This window comes from Aotus nancymaae, unplaced genomic scaffold, assembly GCF_030222135.1.
Source record: "Aotus nancymaae isolate 86718 unplaced genomic scaffold, 86718_ANA_hifiasm-v0.15.2.pri h1tg000036l, whole genome shotgun sequence".
NCBI classification, from domain to species: domain Eukaryota; kingdom Metazoa; phylum Chordata; class Mammalia; order Primates; family Aotidae; genus Aotus; species Aotus nancymaae.
In genome coordinates, this window is record NW_026988450.1 from 94,612,589 (window position 1) to 94,632,182 (window position 19,594).

Genomic DNA, 19,594 nt, shown 5'->3' on the forward strand with positions numbered 1-19,594 from the left:
ATATGGGAAGGGAATCATAGCTGTGGGGGGCTCCATGCAGCACCCCGAAGGCCCCTGAGGCCAGTCCCTGTGGCCATGGCAAGGAGCATCTGCTTCCGCCAGTTGGACAAGATTCTTTCCTGCCCAGAAACCGGCAGAAGGACTTTCTCTGCTCCCCACCCACAATCATATCCCAAACACACCCGTGTGGATGGATGCCTTGACATCTCCTCCCAGCCCAGGGCCTGAGCTCTTCCTGATGAGGGTTAAGCAGGAGCGGCTGCCTCTCCCCGTGTCCATGTTGTGGGCAGTTGCCTTCTCCTCAGCTCCCACGGGGCAGAACAAGAGCCAGCCAGCTCTCAACATCCCAGGATTTTCCAGGGATGCTGATAACTAAAGCAGGCGGGGCGTTGTGAGTGGGTGGTGGGAGGGATCAGGGTTTCCTCAGCATCTGTCAGTCCCTGGAGCATCTGAAGGGGCAGCCTACACCTGGAGGAACGAGTGGGGCTGGCCCCCGTGGGTCCCCAGTGCCTGGCATCTCCCGGTCCCTCTGCTCTCCCAGACCCCCTCCACTGAGCAGCACAGCCCTGAGGACAGAGACAGCAGCCCAGAGAGCGTTCCCAACACCACTATATTTATTCCTATTTACATATGAGACCCCCTAGGCATTGCTCCCACCCTCTCCCCCTCCCCCCAGGCCCTCCCTTCTGGTTCAGCCACCCTCTCCTTCCCCTCCCTCCCTCCCCCACCCTTCCCTATCAAGCTAAGGCCCAGCAAATCCGCACTGGGGGAGAAGCTTTTGTCTGCTTTGGGGCAACAGATGTCAGAGCCCCACCTCGGGGATTGGCACCAGAGAGCCTGCCGTGTCCCCCTACTGGCTGCAAGCCCGCTTCTTCTTCTTCTTCCTGGAGACCACGGGGTCACCCTTTCTCTTTTGAGGCTGCGAGGGGCCAGCCAGCCCCCAAGCCAGGGATTGCGCCCCAGAGACTCTGAGCCCAGGCCCTAGGTGGGGCGTCTGTTGAGCAGAGGATGGGCCTCCGAAGAGAGCTCGCTCCTGGGACTCAGTGGTGGGAGCCGCTGCTGGGCTGAGGCCTCCTCTCTGAGCAGAGGGAGACTGACGAGCTCCCTGGGGACCCTGTCCTTCTGGGCTGAGGCGGCCTTGGGTGGCAGGCAGGGAAGCCTGAGGCAGCTGGGCTTCCTGTCAAAGACAGAAGGTGTGGCTGTGCCGGGCATCCCGTTGGGCCTCACTCCAGTTTGCATCCTGACTCCCCTCCCTGGCTCCTCTCCATCCCGCTCCATCTGAACCTGCACCTCCCCACCTCGGAGTGGCTCCCCAAGAAGCCGAGCATGCCCCGCAGGGTGGGGTAGACAATCAGGTGGGGCTTGTGTGCCGGGTCCCTCCTGCCCCCGGGGTACCTGGGTTCCCCTCCCTCCCTGCTCTACCTGGGCAAGGGTGAGTCCTTCCTCCTGCTCCAGCTCCTGGCTTAGGGCCAAGAGATCCATCTGTGGATCTGGGGAAAGCAGTTCTTCCAGGAATCGGGGGTGAATGATGTCCTCCACCTGGAAACAGAAGGAAGACGGTGAGAGCTACCTGGGCAGGGAGTAACGTGGAGCCAAGGACACCTGGAGGAGATGCAGAAAGCAGCGAGCGCCCCGTCCCCACCCTTCTGGAGCTGTCTCATAGCATGGCGACCACCAGCTCCACACACAGACCACAGACCTGGTAGCATACACACATGCAGACAGAGACACACAAACAGACCCACTTATGACACAGGAAAAGACACAGACACAAGTAACGTCCACACTCCACACTCACACCCACGCAGACACACAAAGAAACACAGTAAGAAATGACAGGCACAAACATACAGCAGAGCTTAATTCCAAGGACCTGCGAGTGACCCCCTTACCCACCCCGGAATCCTGCAGACCCCAGCACTTCAGGCCAGCCCACCTTGCTGAGGAAGTCTTCCTGTGAGCACAGCTTTTCAATGTAGCTCAGGAGGCCTGGCTCTTCCCATTGTGCCTCGAGCTCCCCCATGGCCCCAGCGGGAGGCTCCAGCAGCTCCTCCATGATCTCCATATACTCCTGTACCAGTTCAGGGGGGATCTCCTCGGGGGCCTTGGTGTTCACTGGCCACCGGGGTGGTAGTAGGTTGGTCTTGGTCTTTGCTGGCCGCTGGGGCCTGGGTGGCGGCAGGCAGGCAGGTGGGGCCTTGGGGCCGGCCTTCCTCGGAAGGTACACTGAGGCAGGGAGGGAGGAGGATGGGTGTGGTGAGGGCTGCTCCTCCTGCCCGTGCCACACGAGGGAGGGCAGGGCTTGGGGACATGAAGTGGGACCCAGCTGGGTCAGGACCACCTGAACCACAGCGCCCCAGAGGAGACGCCGCAGGAGGGGCACATCTGAGACAGCATCGTTTGGGAGGAAGTTTGGAGCCACCGGTATGCCGTGTACTCGACCCGCTCGTCCCTGTTCCTGGGTGGATTATATGTTGAGTTTTGGACAGGCGAGGGGAGAGTAGCTAGGAAACCTGACCAGGTCAATACCCTCCTTGGTGACCATGGTCCGCCCACGAAGTGACCTGGTCAGTACCCAACATATGCCCTTGGGAGCTGTCCTATTGGAGGAGCACATCCCTCTCTTGAAGGAAGGCATGGGGTGTGGGGACAGTGGCCTCCCTCGGCCCCTCTGGCCTTTGCCGTGGCTCCTGTGGGAATGTGGGAAGCCGTACCTGGCTGCTTGACCACCTCAGGGGCCAACGGTTTCTGAGGTTCAAGCCTCGGCAGGGCTGGAGGAGGCAGGCACTGGGGCCCCTTCATCCGCTGTGAGTTCTGAAACCGCGTCTCCTCCTCAGCCTCAAACTCCAGGAACCTGGGGTGAAAAAGGTTACAGGCCGTGTTGAGAGGGTCCAGGCCCCCTGCCCCCAGGACCAGGCAGCAGCCGATGGCAGGGATGGGAAGGCGTGCCGTGGACGGGCTGTCCAGGCCCTGCCTGGGGCGTGTCCCCCAGTCCCAGAGGGAGCTGCTCCCAGAGTTCTGGGCTCTCCCTCCCTCACCTGGCCCCCGCAGAGCCCATGGCATCAACAGGGCTTCCTGACTCAAGTCAGGGCCACGAGGCCCAGGAGGGCACCAGGGGGACCCCTCCTCCTGGCTTCAGCTGGCCAGGGGTGGGATTTATGGCAGAAGGTGTCAGGAATGTTGCCCAGATGCAGGAGTCCTGAGGTTGGGACTATGGGTCCCTGAAGTATAACCCAGGAGCACGAGGCCTGGGAGACCCCTGGTCAGGAGGAAGCAAAAGCTGGGCCCCTTTCCCCCAAGGCTGCTGTCTTTCTGTCTTAACGGAGGGGACTTCCCGGGAGCAAAGGCAGGGAGGCCAGAGATGGGTCTCATGGTGTCCTGGACGCAGGTGGCCCCTGACCCAGCGCAGGTTTCTCCAATCCTGGCCAGGCCGGGGATGGGTGAAAACCGACTCGTGGCCACTGCTGTGAGGAGAGTGCATCCCGCTCTGTCTATAGTCGCCAGCCCCGCTTCTCCCCATCCCCACAGCTGGCGGTGATCTCCTTTGGGCTGTGATGCTGGCTGCTCCCTCCATGACCCCCAGTGTCAAGGCAGGGGTTGGCCCCAGGCCAAGCAGGGCGTGGCTTCCCACCAGGGCAGTATAGAGACCCCAGAGCACTCTAGGAGGGAGGAGCAGTTTCTTGAGGGAGGCAGGGGCCCAGGAGGGCCTGTGTTTGTCCACACCCTCATGCTCCACGCTGAGAAGCCACCATGGCCACCGGGCCTCTGTCACCTTCTCTTACCCTGCCATGCGGGCTCTGCCCCTGCATCCCAGACTCACTTTGCCGCCATCTGGTAATAGATGATCCTGTCAGACTTGCTGATGTGCTGCCATTCCCGCATGGCCCGCCACAGTTGGTCCTCCAGGGTCATGCTGGGCTTTCGCCGGGCCAGGGTTCTGAGAACTGGGCTGTAAGGCGGTGCAGTCAGTCCCAGTCCATAAGCCTACCCTCCATCCCAAGCCCACCTGGTCCCAACACCCGGCCCCTGTCCTCCCCACACCTGTCCTGCCATGTGTCCCCGTCCTGTTTTCCCCCACGTGGGCTCCTCAGCCTCTAGGACACCCCCCCAAGATCAAACATCAACACAAGCCACTGGGTGGCCTCTCCTACTGCCCCTCGAGTCCTCAGTGTTGACAAGTGAACTCAGTACTATGGGTGGAACGTGTGTGTCCCCAGCATTCCTGTGCTGAAGCCCTGAGCCCCAGTGTGTCGGTTCTTGGAGTCAGTCAGGGTTAGAGCAGGTCATGAGGGTGGGTTCCTGTCATGGCATCTGAGCCCCGATAAGGGCAGGAGGAGACAGCAGGGCTGTCCCTCTCAGCCACAAGGGGACACGGCCAGAGGCAAACCTGTCCAGCCAGGACACCAATCTGCTGTCGCCTTGATCTGGGACTTCCGGCCTCTGGAACTGGGAGACGTGACTGTGTCCTGATGAAGCACCCAGTCTGTAGGATTTGTTATGACAGAGCCCGAACTGACTGAGACAGCGCACACACAGAATGACCGGGGAGCGAGGGTTAACGTGCAGGTTCCAGGGCCCCAGGACTGAGCATTTAAGCAGCTTCCTGGGGACTCTGGAGTAAGGTAGCCCCTGGGGACATAGCCTCAGGGTCCTGGAGAGTAGTAGAAACCAGAACCAAAGCAGAGCGGCATCGAAGCCCACTCCACGCCAAGCCTGTGAGCCTGGGGCGACTCCACTCTGAGAATCAGGGTCCCCAGTGCACCGGGACTCAACTCCAAGGGAGAATGCAACCAGTTCCAGGATGCAGGGGCGGCAAGATTTTTGGGAACAATGATGGGGCCTCCTTACACCTACAGCCTGGGCAGGGGACTTGCCTAGGGAGTGGCCAGTGTGTTGCCTGGTGGTTGTGCTCAAGCTCCCATGGAGTACGGGTTTGCTCATCAGCGGGGGACACAGGGTCACAGAGGCCCTGCAGGATGAAGAGAGGCAGGACTGGGACTGAATCGACAAACCCTCAGATCTGAGGCGTTGCTGCCTCAGTCACCACAGTCCACAGCCCTGAACTGCTGGGCTCGTGGGCTCGTGGACTCGTGGTGCACTGAGAGCCATCACTGGAGCCCGTGGCTTTGGGGAGCGCTGGCCTAGATGGCCTAGTTCCGATAGCGATAGCAATAGGGACAGTAATCATAACAGCTATCATGTAATGTGTCCCAGCATGTGCCGGGCACTGTGCTATGTGCCTCATATGTGAGCTCAAGTCACCTCCTCACCATCCTCTGAATGAAGCATCATTGTCCCTTCTTCTAGAAGGGATCGAGGGCGAAGCTGCAAATACCTGCCCAGCGTGGACCCTAGTGCGGGGCCCAAGACCATCCCTTGTGCAGGCTCCACCACCACTGTGCCAGCTGGACCTCAGCAGAACAGTGGACGTGTGCCGGTTTCCTGCAGCTCCCACCCCCAGCTCCATGTGATGTGCCCCTGGCCTTTGCCACTCAGCTCAAGGGGAGGCACTGGGGTGCACTAAACCCAACCCGTGGCTCATGTTGGACCGGGAACCCTCTCTGATCTGGGTCTTCTGTAAACGTTGTCATGACAATGTTTGAAAGTAAGGATTGGCCGGACTCACAGGACAGTGAGGGGCAGGTGAGATGAGGCCCCTGGGAGTCTGTCCTGAGCGGCAGCCAGATTAATGTTGCTGAAAATGTGCCCTTCCATAGCTCCACCCGTCACCTTTAAGACCACCCTGCAAGCTTCCCTGAACGGCGTGACCTCCCGTCCATCCAGCAGCCTCTTTACGGGTGAGCTGCGAGATGAACTCCGGTGCCCCGAGGACACTCACATAAAGAAGCAGGAAAGCGCTTCCATGTCCGGACTCTGGGGAATGTGCCTCCGGGCCAGGGTCTTGTAGTGCTGCCAGAGTCGGAAGTTGTCATACACGCTCTTGCAGGAGTCGTCCGGTTGGGCCTTGGCCTGGGAGGGAGCCTGGCTGCCCTCTCCATGAGCCCCTTGTGGCCATGGACAAGCATTCCCTGGGGCCATGATGGGGGCCGGCTGGGGAGCCGGTGGTGGTGCTGGAGGAGGAAGGCTCTGGGACCAGCCTCCCTCGCGGGCCCGGGTGCCCCCAATGACGTGGGCAGCCCTAGCGGGCACCGCAGGGGCAGCTGCTAGGGGTCGGGCAGGTGGACAGGTGACACCCCCGCAGAGGGTGCCTGGAGCCTGCCAGACGAGGGGTGCCTGAGTTAGGACCAAGGTCTGTGCCTGAGGGGCCTTCATAGGCCCCACTTCGGTCTTTATCTGGAGAAGGGCGTTGGAAGCCCCAGCCCAATTCAGGCCTTGGCCATCCTGTCCTGCCACCAGAGGGGTGCTGGGGAAGGCAGACAGCACCAGAGAGCTGCCTGGAGGAACCACCGTAATCACGAGGGTCGGCCCGTGTGCTGGGCTGGGAGCAGGTGTGGTGAAGGGCAGAGCCGTGAACACTGGCATGGAGGTGCCAGGGTTCTTGGTCACACTTGGCTCCAGCACTGGGCATGCTGTGGAGACAAAGGAAAGAGGTGAATGAGCTGGGGTCTCCAGGTCCGCACTAGTCACTGGGAATCAGAGGGGTGTCCCAACAGCTGAGGGTGTGGGACAAGGAAACTCTGCAGCTTGTAAGTGTCCGTGAGTGTGTATCGCATGCTCTGTTCCTCCACGGGAGGGTCACTTCACTAGAGAGCCTGGCCCTGGCTCCACTAGACTCCCTGACCCCTGTCTGCCAAGAAGCAACAGCCAAGCCTTCGCTGCCTCTGAGGGTCTCCCTGGCAGACCCTGTGAGCCTTACAGGCATCTCCCAAGCCATGGGTCAGGGATGAATCTCTCGCCGGCTTGGTGGCCCTCAGCATGCTCAGCAGCAGGTGAGGGGCCTCCCCCAGGGCGGTGCTATGCGCTCAGAAGGCCTATAGGAAGCCAGAAGATTCCTAATATTATGGTCGTGTCTCCTCTTCAGTCTTTCTTTTCCTGAAGCTCTTGAAAACCCCTTTCTGTCCTAGCTCAGCACAACAAAATAAAACCACTGATTAGAGTGGGTGTGGCGATTCATGCCTGTAATCCCAGCACTTTGGGAGGCTGAGGTGGGCAGATAACCTGAGGTCAGGAGTTGAAGACCAGCTTGGTCAATGTGGTGAAACCATGTCTCTACTAAAATACAAAACTCAGCTGAGTGTGGTAGTGCATGCCTGTAATCCCAGCTACTCAGGAGGCTGAGGCAGGAATATTGCTTGAACCCAGGAGGCAGAGACTACAGTGAGCTGAGATTGCACCACTGCATTCTGACCTGGGTGACAGAGCAAGACTCTGTTAAAAAAAAAAAAAGAAAAAAGAAAAAGAAAGAAAGAAAAAGAGAAAGGGAGGAAGGAAGGAAGAAGGAAAGAAGGAAGGAAGGAAATCATTGGAAAGAAATCTGTCCCAAGCCAGCACCCTGTGAACCCTGAAGATAACCCATATGTGTTATGGCCAGTGTGCAAGTGATTGTCCTGGCACCATGCACGGCAAGTGCTAAACAGGGGTCAGATTTGGGCCACCCTTTCCTCAGTGCTCGGTGGTCCTGGCTGCCACTCAGGAAGGTGTGTTCCCAGGGGGCAGGTCTGAGAAGCAGTGGTGGAATTCCCTGAGATACTTTGATTGCTCAGCCAGCAACAGCTGCACATGATTAGAGCACAGCCAGGAAGCAGTGAGCAGTGGGGCTGTCAGGGGAGGTGTCCAGGGATTTCCACAGCTGCTGGTCATGTTAGAATAGGTCATGGGACAACGAGCCCGTCTCTGGTCCTTTTCCTTTGAGCTCCCAATAACTGAATCTAGTGACCAACCAAGAACCAGAAGTTCTTGGGCCACAGGCCAGGTGTGGCAAAGTTGTCTGGAGCTCATCCCTGTTCACTAGGACCTCATGCAGTCTCCAGTCAAGGGGACTAGGGATACAGCACATGCACCTCATCAGTCAGGACACACATCCTGACTTGAAGGAGAATAATAAGAGGACCGTCTTCCTATTTGTACGCTACTTTCCTTCCTCTACTGAATAGGAAACCAGTCTTTCCAGACCCTTCCACTGAGAACCAGCAAGAGTCCACACCTGACCCCTGTTCATGAGGTAGTAGACATGGAAAAGAGACAAATTCTTCCTCTCCACAGTAACACAAAGTGCAGAGGACAGGCCATGAGCTAGCAGACAAGAGGAAGTGGGTCTGAAGACCTGAGCTTCCACAAAAGGACGAACAATTCAGAACAAGCTGGGAAGCCCAGGCCGTGTTGCCTGATCTTCCCCAACTGCCCCCACCCCTGTTAAATGAGAGCCAACAGCCACCTGAACTGATGGAGAAGCCACCTCTGGGGAGGGAGCTGAGAGGCTGCGGCAGTTACAGTAGCTCCAGCCTCGCCCACCCAGAGGCTGTCACTGCGTGCTCTGTCACAGACAACCCACCCAACAGTTTTCTGGCTGAGCCCACTTCTCCCCACTCTTCCCTAAGATCTAGAAACGTCCAGTCCAAATCCCTCTGAACAATATGGAAGGGCACCTTCCAGGTGCCTGAAGACACACAGCACAGGGCTCAGACTTGCCTGTCATCCTCCCTGGGCCACCAGCACAACACGATCCCACCACTCCCTACAAAGACACGGCGATGTGACCTGTCCCCCTCTAGAAAGAATCAATACATCCACTCCATCCTTTCCCCTACATGGTGTATTCCCCCGGGCACCTTGGTCCACCTCTAAGGAGCCGTCCTCCCTAACCACAGACTCAGGGTGCCATGGCCCTCCCCAGGTGTGATGTATTTGGGAACATCCAGTGCTTCCTCCCTCCTGGACATCAGCCCTATCAGCTGTCCCCTGGGGCACTGTGAAATTTGAATTCCCAAGGATTTGAAACATGGCAGAGAATTGGATAATGCCCTTGTCCCTACAGACTCACCTCCATTTGAAGCCATCGCCTCAGGCTGGGTGCTGACCACCGCTGTCTGGCAGTTTCTGTGGTGAGAAAAGTCAAGGGCAGGACCCAGAGAGTGACCTGCCTCAACAGATTCTCCTGAGTTCAGGTAGGTCAGGTAAAATTTGAAAGTATGGCAGTTTAGAACATAGGACCCAGACATTCTGCAGAGGGGGAGGGGCGCTGCAGTAAGTACCGGTCGCGGCAGGGGACATTCTGTGCAGGGCTCCAGTCAGTAGGCAAGAGCTGAGCTTCCCTTCCAGCTGGAGGGCAGCAGCGCGGACTGTGTGCGCCTCTTTAGGCAACTTTTAAATTGTCCTTCTGACTCACAGCACAAAGCTTCAACCTGATGTCCCCTTTACTTCCGTTCTTTGTCAACAGACCTACTTTTGTGCCCCTCAACCCATGCTCCTTCCCATTTGGGCTCTTTCCCTCTCTTGATGAATCTCAACAGGGGCTGCACTTCCTAAACACAATTTAGGACACTTCCTAAGAAGCTCTGTGTTTGTCAGACGATCCACATCTGGATCCTCTGCTTGGTTCAGGCAGAAAGCCTTTCCTGGAAAGCCTCAGTCTGGGAAAGAGTGGCTCTGTGGCCAGAAAGCCTTTGATTTTGTTTCCCAGCATATTGTGCTTGTATTAAATATTTATTTTTTATCTTTTAAATGACTTGAATTTAACCAAGCAATACTTTTGCATGGTTCGAAATTCAAATTGTGCACAGTGGACTAGGCAGTGACCAGTCTTCCTCCCACTTTTTTCTGTCCACAACATTTTGTTTCCTGTAACAAACGGGTGTTCTGATTCTTTTTCATCTTTCCAGAGATATATTATACAAACGAAAGGATAATGAAGCTGTTTTTGCTGTCTGCAAATGCTTTCAGGTTTTTTTGGGTGAAAGTTGATATATTAATATTAATATGTTCCAGTATTCTGACACTTCCCGTTGGCACTTAGGAAGCATTTGCCCCTTCCTAAGACAATTGGACTCATGCAGGCAGAGTTGCGAGACAACATAACCAGGTCCACACTGCAGGGAAGGCGGCGGATTGCAAGTGTGAAGCCCAGGGTTCTCCCCTCCTTGCTCCGGTTGTGTGAGAAACTCATTTTCTGACTCCTGTCCGATATCCCTCATGAGTTCTCGGTTTGATCCTGATTCTGAATGTGAATGGTCCTTGAGCATTTCTATGAAATGCCTCCACAGTGGCCACTGGGAGGGGAGCGACCTCCACGCAGTGCCTGCCTGTCCGGGTGCTCCCAGGCCTTTTGTCCTCTGAGACAGAGCTGCCTTCTTACACGCAGCCCTCTTCCGCCATGCAGCTCACCTCGATCTTAGCTGAGAAGATTGGTGGAGAGCAATTCAAGCAAAACGATGGTAAACTTCCCGAAACAACGTCCCCAGTAGTGGGGATTCCAGGTGTGCACCACCACACACAGCTAATTTTTGTGTTTTTAGTAAGAGACGGGGTTTCACCATGTTGGCCAGGCTGGTCTCGAACTCCTGACCTCAGGTGGTCTGCCTGCCTTGGCCTCCCAAAGTGCTGGGATTATAGGCGTGAGCCACTATGCCTGGCCTGTTAACGCTAACTTCTAAGTTACTCCTTCCCATTTCCTTTTTTGTATTCCTATTTGCAAATGCTTTGTATCCTTATATATCAAGATCATCTGTGATACTGACTGACGTAATTGGCATCTCCCTTTTGTTTTACAAGTGACAGCCAAAAAATGAGCAAATGGAAAAAGAATTATCCAGATCCAGTTTCCATCATCCAGAAGTATGGTGCTGATGCGTGCAGGTACAGACCGGTGCTTTGCCTTGTGTGTCTTTATTGTTTTATATGTAAGCGTCTCCTATACTATTGGTCAGAATTGTTAGGTTTGGTTTATACTTAGGTTTTTAACAACACATCTCTGTTATGATTTGGGTGTTATGTTGGTGTGCTTGTTGATCTTCAACTCCCCAAATAGTTTTCTAGATGATAAAGGCATTTTTCAACCTAGAGGTCCGTTTGGGGAAGAGGACCTCTGTTGGGTGTTGGTCGAGCTGTCCAAGTCCTCCCCAGGCTAGATGTGGATTGCCTCTGCCTTCCTTCCTTTCTAGGTTCCCTGTCTTGTTGGTATTCGAATTCTCTTTCACCATTTATTTTAATTTTGTACCTACAGAGCCATGTGAGATATATCTATGCTGGAGGTAATATGTGTATGCTAGAGCCTGGTTGTGGTGCTGCCAGAGAAACAAAGCAGGACATGAGTCTCAGGGGTCCTGAGTCTCTGGACAGGGGTAAGTGCCGGAGGCCTGGGTCTCTGGACAGGTGTAGGTGCCGGGACGCCTTGGTCTTTGGATAGGGGTAGGTGCTGCAGGGCCTGGGTCTCTGGAAGGGGCAGGTGCCTTGGTCTCTGTATAGGGGTAGGTGCTGGGGGGCCTGGGTCTCTGGAAGGGGCAGGTGCCGGGGGCCTAGGTCTCTGAACGGTGGTTGGTGCCAGGGGGCCTGGGTCTCTGGACGGGTAGGTGCCAGGGGTCCTTGGTCTCTGGATGGGGGCAGGTGCCAGGGGACCTGGGCCTCGGTAGGTGCCGGGTTCCAGGGCCTCTGGACAGGGAAAGGTGCTGGGGGGACTGGGTCTCTGGACAGGGGCTGGTGCCGGGGGCCTGGGTCTCTGAACGGGGATAGGTGCCGGGATCCAGGGCCTCTGGACAGAGGTAGGTGACGGGGGCCTGGGTCTCCGGACAGGGTAGGGGCTGGGGGCCTGGTTCTCTGGAAAGGGTTAGGTGTCGGGGTCCTGGGTCGCTGAACAGGGGTAGGTGCGGGGTCCTGAACAGGGGTAGGTGTTGCGGTCCTGTGCCTCTGGACAGGGGTAGGTATTGGGGGACCTGGGTCTTTAGACAAGGGTAGGTGTGGGGTCCTGGGCCTCTGGACAGGGGTAGGTGCCTGGGGGCCTGGGTCTCTGGACATGGGTAGGTGCAGGGTGCTGGACAGGGGTTGGTGTTGGGGGACCTCGGCCTCTGTACAGGGGTAGGTGTTGGGGGACCTTGGTCTCTGGACAGGGGTAGGTGCGGGGTCCTGGGCTTCTGGACAGAGGCAGCTGCCGGGGGTTGGGGTCTTTCGACAGGGGCAGATGCCGAGGGGCCTAGGCCTTGGTAGGTGCCGGAGTCCAGGGCCTCTGAACAGGGGCAGGTGCCGGGGCTTAGGTCTCTGTACAGGGGCAGGTGCCGGGGGGGCCTGGGTCTGTGGACAGGGGAAGGTGCCGGGGGTCTGGGTGTCTGGACAGTGGTAGGTGTCGGAGGGGCCCGGGTGTCTGGATAGTGGTAGGTGCCGGGGGGCCCGGGTCTCTGGACAGGGGTAGGTGCCGAGGGGCCCGGGTCTCTGCACAGGGGTAGGTGCCGGGGGGCCCGGGTCTCTGCACAGGGGTAGGTGCCGGGGGGCCCGGGTCTCTTGACAGGTACAGGGGCCGGGGGGCCTGGGTATCCGGACAGGGGTACCCTGGCCAGGGTCCAGGGCATCTGGACATGTTCAGGTGCCGCGGGCATGGGTCTTTTCACACGGGCAGATGCGGGGGCGCCTATGTCTCTGGACAGAGGTAGGTGCCGGAGGGCCTGGGTCTCTGGACAGGGGTAGATGCCGGCGGGCCTGGGTCTCTGGACAGGTGTAGGTGCCGGCGGTCCTGAATCTCTGGACAGGGGTAGGTGCCCGGAGCCTGGGTCTCTGGACAGGGGTAGGTGCCGGGGGGCCTGGGTCTGTGGACAGGGGTAGATGCCGGGGTCCAGGGCCTCTGGACAGGGCTAGGTGCTGGGGTGCCTGAGTCTCTGGACAGGGGTAGCTGCTGGGGGCGGGTGTCTCTGGGCAGGTGTAGGTGCCAGGGGTCCTCAGTCTCTGGACAGGGGAGGTGCCGGGGGCCCGGGTCTCAGGACAGGGGTAGGTGCCGGGGTCCTGAGTCTCTGGACAGGGGTAAGTGCCGGAGGCCTGGGTCTCTGGACAGGTGTAGGTGCCGGGACGCCTTGGTCTTTGGATAGGGGTAGGTGCTGCGGGGCCTGGGTCTCTGGAAGGGACAGGTGCCTTGGTCTCTGTATAGGGGTAGGTGCTGGGGGGCCTGGGTCTCTGGAAGGGGCAGGTGCCGGGGGCCTAGGTCTCTGAACGGTGGTTGGTGCCAGGGGGCCTGGGTCTCTGGACGGGTAGGTTCCAAGGGTCCTTGGTCTCTGGACGGGGGCAGGTGCCAGGGGGCCTGGGCCTCGGTAGGTGCCGGGTTCCAGGGCCTCTGGACAGGGAAAGGTGCTGGGGGGACTGGGTCTCTGGACAGGGGCTGGTGCCGGGGGCCTGGGTCTCTGAACGGGGATAGGTGCCGGGATCCAGGGCCTCTGGACAGAGGTAGGTGACGGGGGCCTGGGTCTCCGGACAGGGTAGGGGCTGGGGGCCTGGTTCTCTGGAAAGGGTTAGGTGTCGGGGTCCTGGGTCGCTGAACAGGGGTAGGTGTTGCGGTCCTGTGCCTCTGGACAGGGGTAGGTATTGGGGGACCTGGGTCTTTAGACAAGGGTAGGTGTGGGGTCCTGGGCCTCTGGACAGGGGCAGGTGCCGGGGTCCAGGGCCTCTCGACAGGGTCACGTGGCGTGGGGCCTGGGTCTCTGAACAGGGGTAGGTGCCGGGGGCCTGGGTCTCTGGACAGGGGCTGGTGCCGGGGGCCTGGGTCTCTCAACGGGGGTAGGTGCCTGGGGCCTGGGTCTCTGGACAGGGACAGGTGCCTGGGGGCCTGGGACTCGACATGGGTAGGTCCCGGGATCCAGGGCCTCTGGATACGGGCAGGTTCCGGGGGGCCTGGGTCTCTTGACAGGGGCAAATGCAGGGGCGCCTGGGTCTCTGGACAGGGATAAGTGCTGGCTGGCCTGGGTCTGGGGACAGGGGTAGGTTCCCGGGGGGCCCGGGTCTCTGGACAGGGGTACGTGCCGGGGTCCAGGGCCTCTGCACAGGGCTAGGTGCCGGGGGCCCTGGGTCTCTGGACAGGGGTAGGTGCCGGGGGCCTGGGTATCCGGACAGGGGTACCCTGGCCAGTGTCCAGGGCATCTGGACATGTTCAGGTGCCGCGGGCATGGGTCTTTTCACACGGGCAGATGCGGGGGCGCCTATGTCTCTGGACAGAGGTAGGTGCCGGAGGGCCTGGGTCTCTGGACAGGGGTAGATGCCGGCGGGCCTGGGTCTCTGGACAGGTGTAGGTGCCGGGGGTCCTGAATCTCTGGACTGGGGTAGGTGCCCGGAGCCTGGGTCTCTGGACAGAGGTAGGTGCCGGGGGCCCTGGGTCTGTGGACAGGGGTAGATGCCGGGGTCCAGGGCCTCTGGACAGGGCTAGGTGCCGGGGTGCCTGAGTCTCTGGACAGGGGTAGCTGCTGGGGGCGGGTGTCTCTGGGCAGGTGTAGGTGCCAGGGGTCCTGAGTCTCTGGACAGGGGAGGTGCCGGGGGCCCGGGTCTCAGGACAGGGGTAGGTGCCGGGGTCCTGAGTCTCTGGACAGGGGTAAGTGCCGGAGGCCTGGGTCTCTGGACAGGTGTAGGTGCCGGGACGCCTTGGTCTTTGGATAGGGGTAGGTGCTGCGGGGCCTGGGTCTCTGGAAGGGGCAGGTGCCTTGGTCTCTGTATAGGGGTAGGTGCTGGGGGGCCTGGGTCTCTGGAAGGGGCAGGTGCCGGGGGCCTAGGTCTCTGAACGGTGGTTGGTGCCAGGGGGCCTGGGTCTCTGGACGGGTAGGTGCCAGGGGTCCTTGGTCTCTGGACGGGGGCAAGTGCCAGGGGGCCTGGGCCTCGGTAGGTGCCGGGTTCCAGGGCCTCTGGACAGGGAAAGGTGCTGGGGGGACTGGGTCTCTGGACAGGGGCTGGTGCCGGGGGCCTGGGTCTCTGAACGGGGATAGGTGCCGGGATCCAGGGCCTCTGGACAGAGGTAGGTGACGGGGGCCTGGGTCTCCGGACAGGGTAGGGGCTGGGGGCCTGGTTCTCTGGAAAGGGTTAGGTGTCGGGGTCCTGGGTCGCTGAACAGGGGTAGGTGCGGGGTCCTGAACAGGGGTAGGTGTTGCGGTCCTGTGCCTCTGGACAGGGGTAGGTATTGGGGGACCTGGGTCTTTAGACAAGGGTAGGGGTGGGGTCCTGGGTCTCTGGACAGGGGCAGGTGCCGGGGTCCAGGGCCTCTCGACAGGGTCACGTGGCGTGGGGCCTGGGTCTCTGAACAGGGGTAGGTGCCGGGGGCCTGGGTCTCTGGACAGGGGCTGGTGCCGGGGGCCTGGGTCTCTCAACGGGGGTAGGTGCCTGGGGCCTGGGTCTCTGGACAGGGACAGGTGCCTGGGGGCCTGGGACTCGACATGGGTAGGTCCCGGGATCCAGGGCCTCTGGATACGGGCAGGTTCCGGGGGGCCTGGGTCTCTTGACAGGGGCAAATGCAGGGGCGCCTGGGTCTCTGGACAGGGATAAGTGCTGGCTGGCCTGGGTCTGGGGACAGGGGTAGGTTCCCGGGGGGCCCGGGTCTCTGGACAGGGATACGTGCCGGGGTCCAGGGCCTCTGCACAGGGCTAGGTGCCGGGGGCCCTGGGTCTCTGGACAGGGGTAGGTGCCGGGGGCCTGGGTCTCTGGACAGGGGTAGGTGCCTGGGGGCCTGGGTCTCTGGACATGGGTAGGTGCGGGGTGCTGGACAGGGGTTGGTGTTGGGGGACCTCGGCCTCTGTACAGGGGTAGGTGTTGGGGGACCTTGGTCTCTGGACAGGGGTAGGTGCGGGGTCCTGGGCTTCTGGACAGAGGCAGCTGCCGGGGGTTGGGGTCTTTCGACAGGGGCAGATGCCGAGGGGCCTAGGCCTTGGTAGGTGCCGGAGTCCAGGGCCTCTGAACAGGGGCAGGTACCGGGGCTTAGGTCTCTGTACAGGGGCAGGTGCCGGGGGGGCCTGGGTCTGTGGACAGGGGAAGGTGCCGGGGGGGCTGGGTGTCTGGACAGTGGTAGGTGTCGGAGGGGCTGGGTGTCTGGATAGTGGTAGGTGCCGGGGGGCCCGGGTCTCTGGACAGGGGTAGGTGCCGGGGGGCCCGGGTCTCTGCACAGGGGTAGGTGCCGGGGGGCCCGGGTCTCTGCACAGGGGTAGGTGCCGGGGGGCCCGGGTCTCTGCACAGGGGCAGGTGCCGGGGGGCCCGGGTCTCTGCACAGGGGTAGGTGCCGGGGGGCCCGGGTCTCTTGATAGGTACAGGGGCCGGGGGGCCTGGGTATCCGGACAGGGGTACCCTGGCCAGGGTCCAGGGCATCTGGACATGTTCAGGTGCCGCGGGCATGGGTCTTTTCACACGGGCAGATGCGGGGGGCGCCTATGTCTCTGGACAGAGGTAGGTGCCGGAGGGCCTGGGTCTCTGGACAGGGGTAGATTCCGGCGGGCCTGGGTCTCTGGACAGGTGTAGGTGCCGGCGGTCCTGAATCTCTGGACAGGGGTAGGTGCCCGGAGCCTGGGTCTCTGGACAGGGGTAGGTGCCGGGGGGCCTGGGTCTGTGGACAGGGGTAGATGCCGGGGTCCAGGGCCTCTGGACAGGGCTAGGTGCCGGGGTGCCTGAGTCTCTGGACAGGGGTAGCTGCTGGGGGCGGGTGTCTCTGGGCAGGTGTAGGTGCCAGGGGTCCTGAGTCTCTGGACAGGGGAGGTGCCGGGGGCCCGGGTCTCAGGACAGGGGTAGGTGCCGGGGTCCTGAGTCTCTGGACAGGGGTAAGTGCCGGAGGCCTGGATCTCTGGACAGGTGTAGGTGCCGGGACGCCTTGGTCTTTGGATAGGGGTAGGTGCTGCGGGGCCTGGGTCTCTGGAAGGGGCAGGTGCCTTGGTCTCTGTATAGGGGTAGGTGCTGGGGGGCCTGGGTCTGTGGAGGGGGCAGGTGCCGGGGGCCTAGGTCTCTGAACGGTGGTTGGTGCCAGGGGGCCTGGGTCTCTGGACGGGTAGGTGCCAGGGGTCCTTGGTCTCTGGACGGGGGCAGGTGCCAGGGGGCCTGGGCCTCGGTAGGTGCCGGGTTCCAGGGCCTCTGGACAGGGAAAGGTGCTGGGGGGACTGGGTCTCTGGACAGGGGCTGGTGCCGGGGGCCTGGGTCTCTGAACGGGGATAGGTGCCGGGATCCAGGGCCTCTGGACAGAGGTAGGTGACGGGGGCCTGGGTCTCCGGACAGGGTAGGGGCTGGGGGCCTGGTTCTCTGGAAAGGGTTAGGTGTCGGGGTCCTGGGTCGCTGAACAGGGGTAGGTGTTGCGGTCCTGTGCCTCTGGACAGGGGTAGGTATTGGGGGACCTGGGTCTTTAGACAAGGGTAGGTGTGGGGTCCTGGGCCTCTGGACAGGGGCAGGTGCCGGGGTCCAGGGCCTCTCGACAGGGTCACGTGGCGTGGGGCCTGGGTCTCTGAACAGGGGTAGGTGCCGGGGGCCTGGGTCTCTGGACAGGGGCTGGTGCCGGGGGCCTGGGTCTCTCAACGGGGGTAGGTGCCTGGGGCCTGGGTCTCTGGACAGGGACAGGTGCCTGGGGGCCTGGGACTCGACATGGGTAGGTCCCGGGATCCAGGGCCTCTGGATACGGGCAGGTTCCGGGGGGCCTGGGTCTCTTGACAGGGGCAAATGCAGGGGCGCCTGGGTCTCTGGACAGGGATAAGTGCTGGCTGGCCTGGGTCTGGGGACAGGGGTAGGTTCCCGGGGGGCCCGGGTCTCTGGACAGGGGTACGTGCCGGGGTCCAGGGCCTCTGCACAGGGCTAGGTGCCGGGGGCCCTGGGTCTCTGGACAGGGGTAGGTGCCGGGGGCCTGGGTCTCTGGACAGGGGTAGGTGCCTGGGGGCCTGGGTCTCTGGACATGGGTAGGTGCGGGGTGCTGGACAGGGGTTGGTGTTGGGGGACCTCGGCCTCTGTACAGGGATAGGTGTTGGGGGACCTTGGTCTCTGGACAGGGGTAGGTGCGGGGTCCTGGGCTTCTGGACAGAGGCAGCTGCCGGTGGTTGGGGTCTTTCGACAGGGGCAGATGCCGAGGGGCCTAGGCCTTGGTAGGTGCCGGAGTCCAGGGCCTCTGAACAGGGGCAGGTGCCGGGGCTTACGTCTCTGTACAGGGGCAGGTGCCGGGGGGGCCTGGGTCTGTGGACAGGGGAAGGTGCCGGGGGGGCTGGGTGTCTGGACAGTGGTAGGTGTCGGAGGGGCTGGGTGTCTGGATAGTGGTAGGTGCCGGGGGGCCCGGGTCTCTGGACAGGAGTAGGCGCCGGTATCTGGGTCTCTGGAAAGGGTAGGTGCTGGGGGTTGGGTCTCTGGACAGGGGTAGATGTTTGGGGATGTTGGTTCTCTGGACAGGGGTAGGTGTTTGGGGATTTTGGTCTCTGGACAGGGGAAGGTGCGGGGTCCTGGGTCTCTCGAAAGAGGCAGGTGCCGGGTGTTTGGGTCTCTGGAGAGCGGCAGGTGCCAGGGGCCTGGGTCTCCGGACAGGGGAAGGTGCTGGGGGGCCTGGGTCGCTACACAGGGGTAGGTGCCTAGGTGCTTGGGTCTCTGGACAGCTGCAGGGACCGGGGGCCTGGGTATCTGGACGGGGCAGGTGCCGGGGTTCAGGGCATCTGGACATGTTCAGGTGCTGGGGTCCTGAGTCTCTGGACAGCTGTAGGTGCCGAGGGGCCTTGGTCTCTGGACAGGGTCAGGTGCCGAGGGGCCTTGGCCTGGGTACGTGCCGGGGTCCAGGGCCTCTGAACAGGGGCAGGTGCCGGGGGTTTAGCTCTCTGGAGAGGGTCAGGTGCCAGGGGGCCTTGGTCTCTGGACAGGGGTAGGTGCCGGGGGGCCTGGATCTCTACACAGGGGTAGGTGCCTAGGTGCTTGGGTCTCTGGACAGGTGCAGGGACCGGGGGGCCTGGGTATCTGGACATGTTCAGTTGCCGGGGTCCTGAGTCTCTGGACAGCTGTAGGTTCCGGGGGGCCTTGGTCTCTGGACAGGGGCAGGTGCCGGGGAGCCTGGGTCCCTTGACAGGGGCAGGTGCCGGGGTCCAGGGCCTCTGGACAGGGCTAGGTGCCGGGGTGCCTGAGTCTCTGGACAGGGGTAGGTGCCGTGGGGGCCTGGGTCTCTGGACAGGGGTAAGTGCCGCGGGTCGTCTGTCTCTGGACGTGGTAAGTGCCATGGGCCTGGGTCTCTGGACAGGGGTAGGTGTCAGGAGTCCTCGGTCTCTGGACGGGGTAAGTGTCGTGGGCCTGGGACCCTGGATAGGGGCAAGTGCCAGGGAGCCTGGTTCTCTGGACAGGGATAGGTGCCGGGGGGCCTGGGCCTGTGTAGGTGCCGGGGTCCAGGGCCTCTGGATGGGGCAGGTGCCAGGGGGCCTTGGTCTCTGGACAGGGGTAGGTGCCGGGGGGCCTGGGCCTGGGTACGTGTCGCGGTCCAGGGTCTCTGGACAGGGGCATGTGCCGGGGGGCCTGGGTCTGTGGACAGGGGTAGGTTCCGGGGGACCTGGGTCTCTGGACAGAGGCAGGTGCTGTGGGGCCTGAGTCTCTTGACACGGGCACGTGCTGGGGGTCTTTGGTCTCTGGACAGGGGTAGGTGCCAGGGGGTCTGGGTCTCTGGACAGGGGTAGATGCCGGGGTCCAGGGCCTCTGGACAGGGCTAGGTGCCGGGGTGCCTGAGTCTCTGGACAGGGGTAGGTGCCAGGGGTCCTCGGTCTCT